Consider the following 6,859-nt stretch of genomic DNA (forward strand, 5'->3'; position numbering starts at 1 on the left):
AACACATAAATAAATGCATCAGCTTTTATTTAGAAACATTTCACACCTCATGACTGTGCTTTTCAGTACGGGATCCTATTTCATTTTGATTTCATAATAAAATGTAGCCTATTTCCGAATAGTTGTTTTCATTTCGTAATGACTCTTTTTCAAATAACATTTCCGAATGCTGTTTTTAATTCTGAAATCCTTTTTCATTTCCCGATGAGACTTTTCAAAATGCTAAGACCTCCTACCTCGGGCATTCAAACTGCGTAGCTAATGCCCAGTCCCTCGGTATATAGGTTACAACAGTTGTAACTACGAAATAAGTAGGTTAACTTTTATAAGGACCCTTGAAACTTTGCGAAAGCTGAATTTTAAAATTTTTTTCTGGTATGCTATGGCCTCTGTTTGAGTAGTCCATGTAATTTTTTCAATCTGGTGCCAAGTAACAGTCTTCTCTCACGTGCACATGCTTTCACATGCTGTCTGCACGGAACCCTGTGATACCACTCTCGCATTCTTTGCTTGCTGACAAGTGCACAACATTCTCTCTCTCTCTCTCTCTCTCTCTCTCTCTCTCTCTCTCTCTCTCTCTCTCTCTCTCGCTCACTCTTTTTCTCTCCCCTTCTTGCACATGCACACCGGCTCACAGAGGCACACAGAACACAACAAATATGTCAGATTCTGAGAAATTAGCTGTTGCTCAAGCTGAGGCTCCTGTACCTGCTCCCTGTCAAGCCATCAAAGCGGACCTAGACAAATGGTAAGCAAGATCTCCATTTTTTGGGGCAAACGAGTGCTGTTGGCATCACTATCTGTTCTAAAATGGAACCAGCAGTGTCCAATTTTCACTTATGGGTGAGGTGTTATAGACTAAAGCGACCATTTGCAGATGTGGTTCTAGTTACTGGTCTGCCATTTGACCGTTAATGCAAGAAAGATTATGTGGTTATATAATCTGCCTTGCTGTACGAGATGCTGTGCTGAAATGGTGGAGCAGGAGCTTGGACGTTGACTGTATTGTATCGGTTGGAAATGTAAGGAGATAGTGATTGTCAGTCACATGGACACATGTATGTACACTGCCCTGTCAAGGGCAGAGAAGGACACTGAGTGGGGGTGGGGGAAGGCTGATGGTTGTAGAGTTTCTGTGGTTATGATTAAATACAATGGTGTTGGGCACGGTTGATTAGATAGGGAGAATTTGTGTCATAGTCTAGCTCTGCAAGTCCTATCCCTGATGTCCCCCTGCTTAGTGTTCTAATGCAGTGTAATGTAATGTTCTGTCTGCCCCACCCCCTCCAGGATTAAAACATGTACTGCATATTATTTGGCAGACCTATGCAGCATTTAACTGGATTTTGCAGAAAGTGAGAGGTTGACACAACAGTCAACCATCAACCATGACACAAAGTCAAAAGTCAGCTATTTGATATTTGATGTAACTGTGCTCATGTGAAACTCAGTGATCGCTTCAGCCCGACATTTCCATATTGATGATCACGTCACATGCTGTTGTAGTATTTACTTTAGATTTGAGAAACAAAAAACAGAACGGTAGCCTTGAGGCTGTTCCTAGGGTTGGACATGAGCAACACACTGCCTGTGAATGCCTGATAAAATAACATGAGTGCATGTGGCTCAATATGGGGACAGTGCACAGAAGATAAAGAAGACATGTGAGGGACACTTGCCATGTTTTGGGGTGAGGGATGGGGCTAGGGGTGGAGGTGCAGATTGGGTGCATGTGCAGGGCTGTTTTGTGTAACTCAGTTGAGTATATGAACAAACTGGACAACTCTAGTGTGCTACCCTGGTGTATGTGGGTTTCTTGAGTGTGTCATACTGACACCAAGTGACGGAGGCCAACTGTTTAGCATGTTTAAGATGGGAAGTTCAAGTAATGGATATCATTTATTTATAGCTTTTTTAAAAATAGACTTTAAGTATGTAACCTATTTGGGGGCTTGACCTGTTCCAGACACAAGATCATGTTACGCATGAACTTAACAAATATACTGTGGCTAATTTGCACATGGCTGTTCAGACTTTTTAGATACAGTGTAGACTTGGATATGTGTTTATTTATTTGTCATGGAGAGTGTGTGGTTCTGGTTTGTAATGCTTTGTAATGGCTGTACTGGTGGCCCATCTAGATCTATGTTGGTGTGGGAGCCTCTCAGTATCTATGCTGTCTGTTTGCCAGGATGACTGAATGTTAAGGAGTAGTAGGCCTCTCAATGATCTCATTTTTTTTCTGGGGCCTCAGTGGACGTTTTATCCATTTTCTTCATATTTCTGCCTGATCAGCCCTGTTGCTTTCAAATGCCCATGTTCTGCATTAACTCTCTGCATCCAGCTGGTCTCCTTATTCTGAGATTATTCAGCCCATAAAATCAATGGAACCAGTGAAAATGGGGTCCATGTACTGAAAATATGTCCAGTCCTTATTCACTAATACTGTATTCTAATTTTACTTGGATTTTTAACTTTTTGAACACATAATGTTTGTTTTATTTGTGCATGCCATGGTAGTGTACTTCATGGTCATAATGTCAAGTTTGAAATGTGAAGTGTCTGTGCTTCCTGTGCTGTTAACTGGAATGCCCTGGTGCAGTGTCAGGTCTGCTGTACTGTCAGTTTTGGTCATGTGTGCCCCTCCTCTCTCCATGAGGGGTGTATAAACCTCTTTAATCTGAATGGGACAGCTGTGCGGTTGCATCATGAGTTCTCCAGAAAGGAGGGGAGGAGATGTGTGCATTCAGTGACCAGAGAGACATGTAGATGGATTATTCAATGGGCACGCCACCAGTTGGATGACATATTCTCCCCTTTCCTCAGTCCCACTAGCTTTGCTAAGTCATTGCTCTGTGTATTGCTCTGTGGTAACCCAGCCCCCCCCCCCCCTGCTACTATGGTCTTGCGCTCCATCACTCTAATGTGTTCTGTCAGTGGCTGCCTCTGTATTTTTGATACAAAGTGCCTGGAATAATCTGCATCTCTCCTGCCTCCCCTACTGCTGTTGTGTTCAGTCTGTCACTGTGCAGCTTGACCCATTGTTAATGAGAGATCAATCTGAGACAGTTTGTCCTTAACCCACTAACTGTTCTGGGTGTCATGTTACTATACCTTTCTCTTTCTTAGTGTGAAAGAGAAGGGAGTTGACGGATGCAAAGAACTGATGGAAGCTTTCCAGGCTTGTCTGAAGACTGCCGCTGAAAAGTCATGAGGAGGACAGCCCAACACCTGACAAATGTGAGTGTATGTAGGGGAAAATGCAAAATGAGAGGCGGCTTCAAATGTGGAATTCATATTTTGATCTGTGTCTGTAAGCAAAAACCCATGTTCTTTCCATTCGGTCTTCATACAGAAGTCATTTTTTCCCCAAAGTGATTAACTGTTTGCAATCATTATACATTTTGGAAGACTGAGGGATGCCCTCCAGCAGTTCATTTCTGCTGTTAACGGGTTCATTTCAGGATGTGTTTCTGCAAGGTGGTGGGTGTGGCTGTTTTTGCACTGTTCAGTATGTGTGTATCGAATGCATTTTTTCTCTCTCTAAGGTCCACTGCACTGAGTCCTCTGCTTTCCCAGCATTCCCTCCTGAACATTACACTGGACTAAATCATCTTTGGGATTGGGAGATGGGACAAAGGGTAACTGTGGGAAATGCCCCAATGAACCTGAAATGCAGTCTTCCTTTTCTTTTGTAGCTGATTACTCTGGTTGTTATGCCCTGCCAGAAAACCCCATAGATTTTAAATGTAAATTGTCTCGCGACACATACATATTACAATCAAAATAAAGTTTATACAATTGTAATGGACTTGAGTTTTTTATTTAGGCACCAGCATTTCTCAGTGTCACTGAATAGCAAAAACACTATAGCTTTGGTTAACTTTGGAAGAAAATGTGTTGTATTCTACATTGTTATTGGACTATGCTCTATGCAGTGTGCACTGCAGTGGCCAGGGATATCTGATGGGTCAGTTGGTAATGATGGTTGCCAACAGACCTTAATGCAGAGGTGGGCAATGAGGCCGCATCTGTATCTGGTTTTCGTGTTAAATTCTGGGCTTAAATTGGAATTTGCTCTAATAATTACGTTATCCAATATTTTAGCTGCATTTCTTGATAAGTGCATGAATGACAGCACTTATCTTGTGCCCCTATAATAAACATTTTACTCTGATCTAAGTAAACCAGTGTTGCTGTATACAGCCAGTTAGCTCATTTAGGCAGGGTCTTTTGTGGAAATGAAAACCTGCATACCTGGCCTTCCAGGACTGGAGTTGCCCAGGCCTGCCTGAAGGAAATAGTATTTGCATAAGGACCAGAATGCAAATCTCAGAGCAAGTATGGCTGTAGTTTTAATTAATAACCTTCATACAAACAAAAAGAAATTTGCTGCATGTCTATATATTGTAGTCAGTGTAGTCAAATCTATTTAAGAGAGGGGTGCACAACTCCGGTACTGGAGGGTAGGTCTGCGTGCTGGTTTTTGTTCCAAACAATTACCTTTAGTTTTCTCAAGCTCTATAAACTGTGCTGGTTCACTCCTGCACTTGAGCACAGTAAAATATTCTTGATACACTTGCAGTGTACGGCTGTAGCTGGCACTTAATACAAATGTCAGATCAAGAGTTAATTATTGAGCTAATTAAATAATTAAGAGCAGAAATTGGCATAAAACCTTAAGCGGATTGGCCCTTGTGCACCCCTGATCTAAGATGTCTTATGAGTCCAGGGAAGCAGCAGAGAGGGAGGAGGGGTTACGTTTTTTTTCACAGATTAAATTTATCCATGAGTATCCAGTTTGCATCGCTAAGTGTGTTAGGAGAAGGGGGGAGAAAATGGGAATCCCTGACTTAATTTACATTTTGGTCTTAAATTGGTCTTTTCCTACATGGATGTCTGGGTTGAAGCCTGATAAACCCAGCCAAGCATAGTTTATCAGAACGTTTAGCCCCTTAGGCTGGGAAAATTATTTTAGGGTGTTAATTCAGTAGAGCTGTTCTCTCATTGCCCCATTTTGCAGAAATCTATACGGCACCAGTCTACTCTTTCTCCATCCAGAAAGCACCACACATTCTCACACTATCAGACACTCACTGCCTGTCAATTCTAGTCTTGCTGAACTTGATACAGGGGGACATGCAGCTCCTCTAATGGAGAGAGAAGAGGATTTTATAGTTTCTCATGATGGGATAATGTTAACATTCAGTTGGTTTGACTTTTGGTAAGGGATGAAATCACAAAAATTTAGAAAGGTCACAAAGACATGTTTTCCAACTGCACTGAAAACTGTACTCCAGCTGCTGCGACTGACAAGCTGTTTTATCACCGTGTTCCTCATCTTTAGGCCTGGGGGCATGTTGCCACTTATGTTTGTTCCATTTTGCTTCTTATTAATCAGGTTTGATGTGTGACTAAATGTTGTTCTGTTTGACAATACCAACACTCTGCTCTGAATCCTCTTGAGGAATGTATGGTAAGGTGTTATTTCCAATAAAATCTGTTATTAAAGGTGGATATTCAGCAGATTACAATCAGGGTAGCAAATCCAATGAAGCTATTCAATTAACTGAAAAAATATTTGAATAACAACATGACCACAATGAAACGTAATATTCACTAGGAATGTGATCAATTGTTCAAAGGGGTATTTAGCTGTACCTTTCATAAACCATGCAACAATACAGGGCACACAATCAGGGCTGATTAGTTTTAATGTTTTATGCCAAACTCTGCTCTTAATATTAGCCCAATCATGTATTTGTTTTGCCATTTTAAAGTCTTCAGCTGCATGCTGATTGAAACAAAATCCTCCTTCAGGAGTTCAGTTTGACACCCCTGCTGTACTGAAGTCCAGATGTTGATTCAGCTGTTAACTGAAACAAAATTAAAAACTTAGTTGAAAATCGCAAATGCCATTATACAACTTCCAGGACCTAGGCTGGAAAATGTGGGGTTAGAGAAACGCAATTGACTATAAATGCACAAATATGTATACAGAACTGCCCCTTGGTGTTCACATAGGGAACTGCATGTCAAATATATTTGGTTATCAGAAATGACCAATGACCTGTATGATGACCTGCTCTGGTGAAGACGGATCCATATAATAATCTGGGTAATAATTTTCATTATTTCAATAAACTATTGAATTATCAACTTGTTTGTTAAGTATATTTTTGTATATTGTCGAGTTATGAGTACTTGAATCAGTAGTTCCTACATTGTGTATTAATTCAGAGCTGGGAAAATGTAACTGATGAAAAATATATAATAAAGTTTCAATTTAACCAGGCCCAACAAGCATCTGAATATACAACACTGTGTGATACAGGGAGATGTGTAATAAGTACTTCCTATGATTTGATTACAAGCATAAAACACAGATGAAATTTAGATGTACCGTAACCTTATCTTGTATAAACGAACAATGCCTAGTTCATAATTTATTCTATATAATATTCAGACACTCAATGTCAATTCTTGGTTTTTATGAAGTGAAGATCATGCATATGCCCACAAGAACTAAGATGTTCTGAACCCATGGGTGTGGTGTCCTCCCTAAATATCTCTTGGTGGTAAAATATTCATGAGAAAACGATATCATTGTATAATATAAAATAAACAGAGACATAAAGAGAATAGTGTGCTTTTTGGCATAATCCAGAAAGAGGAAATAGTAACCTACATAAGAGTGGCAAACTCCTGTAAAACCCTAGACATTTACGCCTGTTTTGAGTGTTTTAAGCAAATAAAATGCCACGTACATGTAAAATGGGTTTTCTTTCCTCGCATTTAATTTTATTTAAATCATTGTTATGTTGATATGTGCTAAATGAAGCATAGCTAAGGTTTGAAA

At 40.2% G+C, this 6,859-nt stretch overlaps 1 protein-coding gene across 7 annotated transcripts in view; it reads left to right on the forward strand.

The window, feature by feature from the left end:
• Positions 1-477: 477 nt before the first annotated feature.
• LOC135248004 (uncharacterized) overlaps positions 478-6,859 on the forward strand; it is a 93,206-nt gene continuing 86,824 nt past the window's right edge. For 5 of the 7 annotated variants that reach the window (XR_010328346.1, XR_010328347.1, XM_064322066.1 and 2 more), the window contains exons 1-3: positions 480-748; positions 3,130-3,240; positions 3,549-3,791. The gene's annotated coding sequence lies outside the window, so the exon portion shown is untranslated. Of the gene's footprint in view, positions 749-3,129; positions 3,241-3,548; positions 3,792-6,859 lie in introns of all 7 variants that reach the window. The other 2 variants (XR_010328349.1, XR_010328348.1) reach the window with 1 other exon arrangement.

Source organism: Anguilla rostrata, chromosome 2, assembly GCF_018555375.3.
Source record: "Anguilla rostrata isolate EN2019 chromosome 2, ASM1855537v3, whole genome shotgun sequence".
Classification (NCBI taxonomy): domain Eukaryota; kingdom Metazoa; phylum Chordata; class Actinopteri; order Anguilliformes; family Anguillidae; genus Anguilla; species Anguilla rostrata.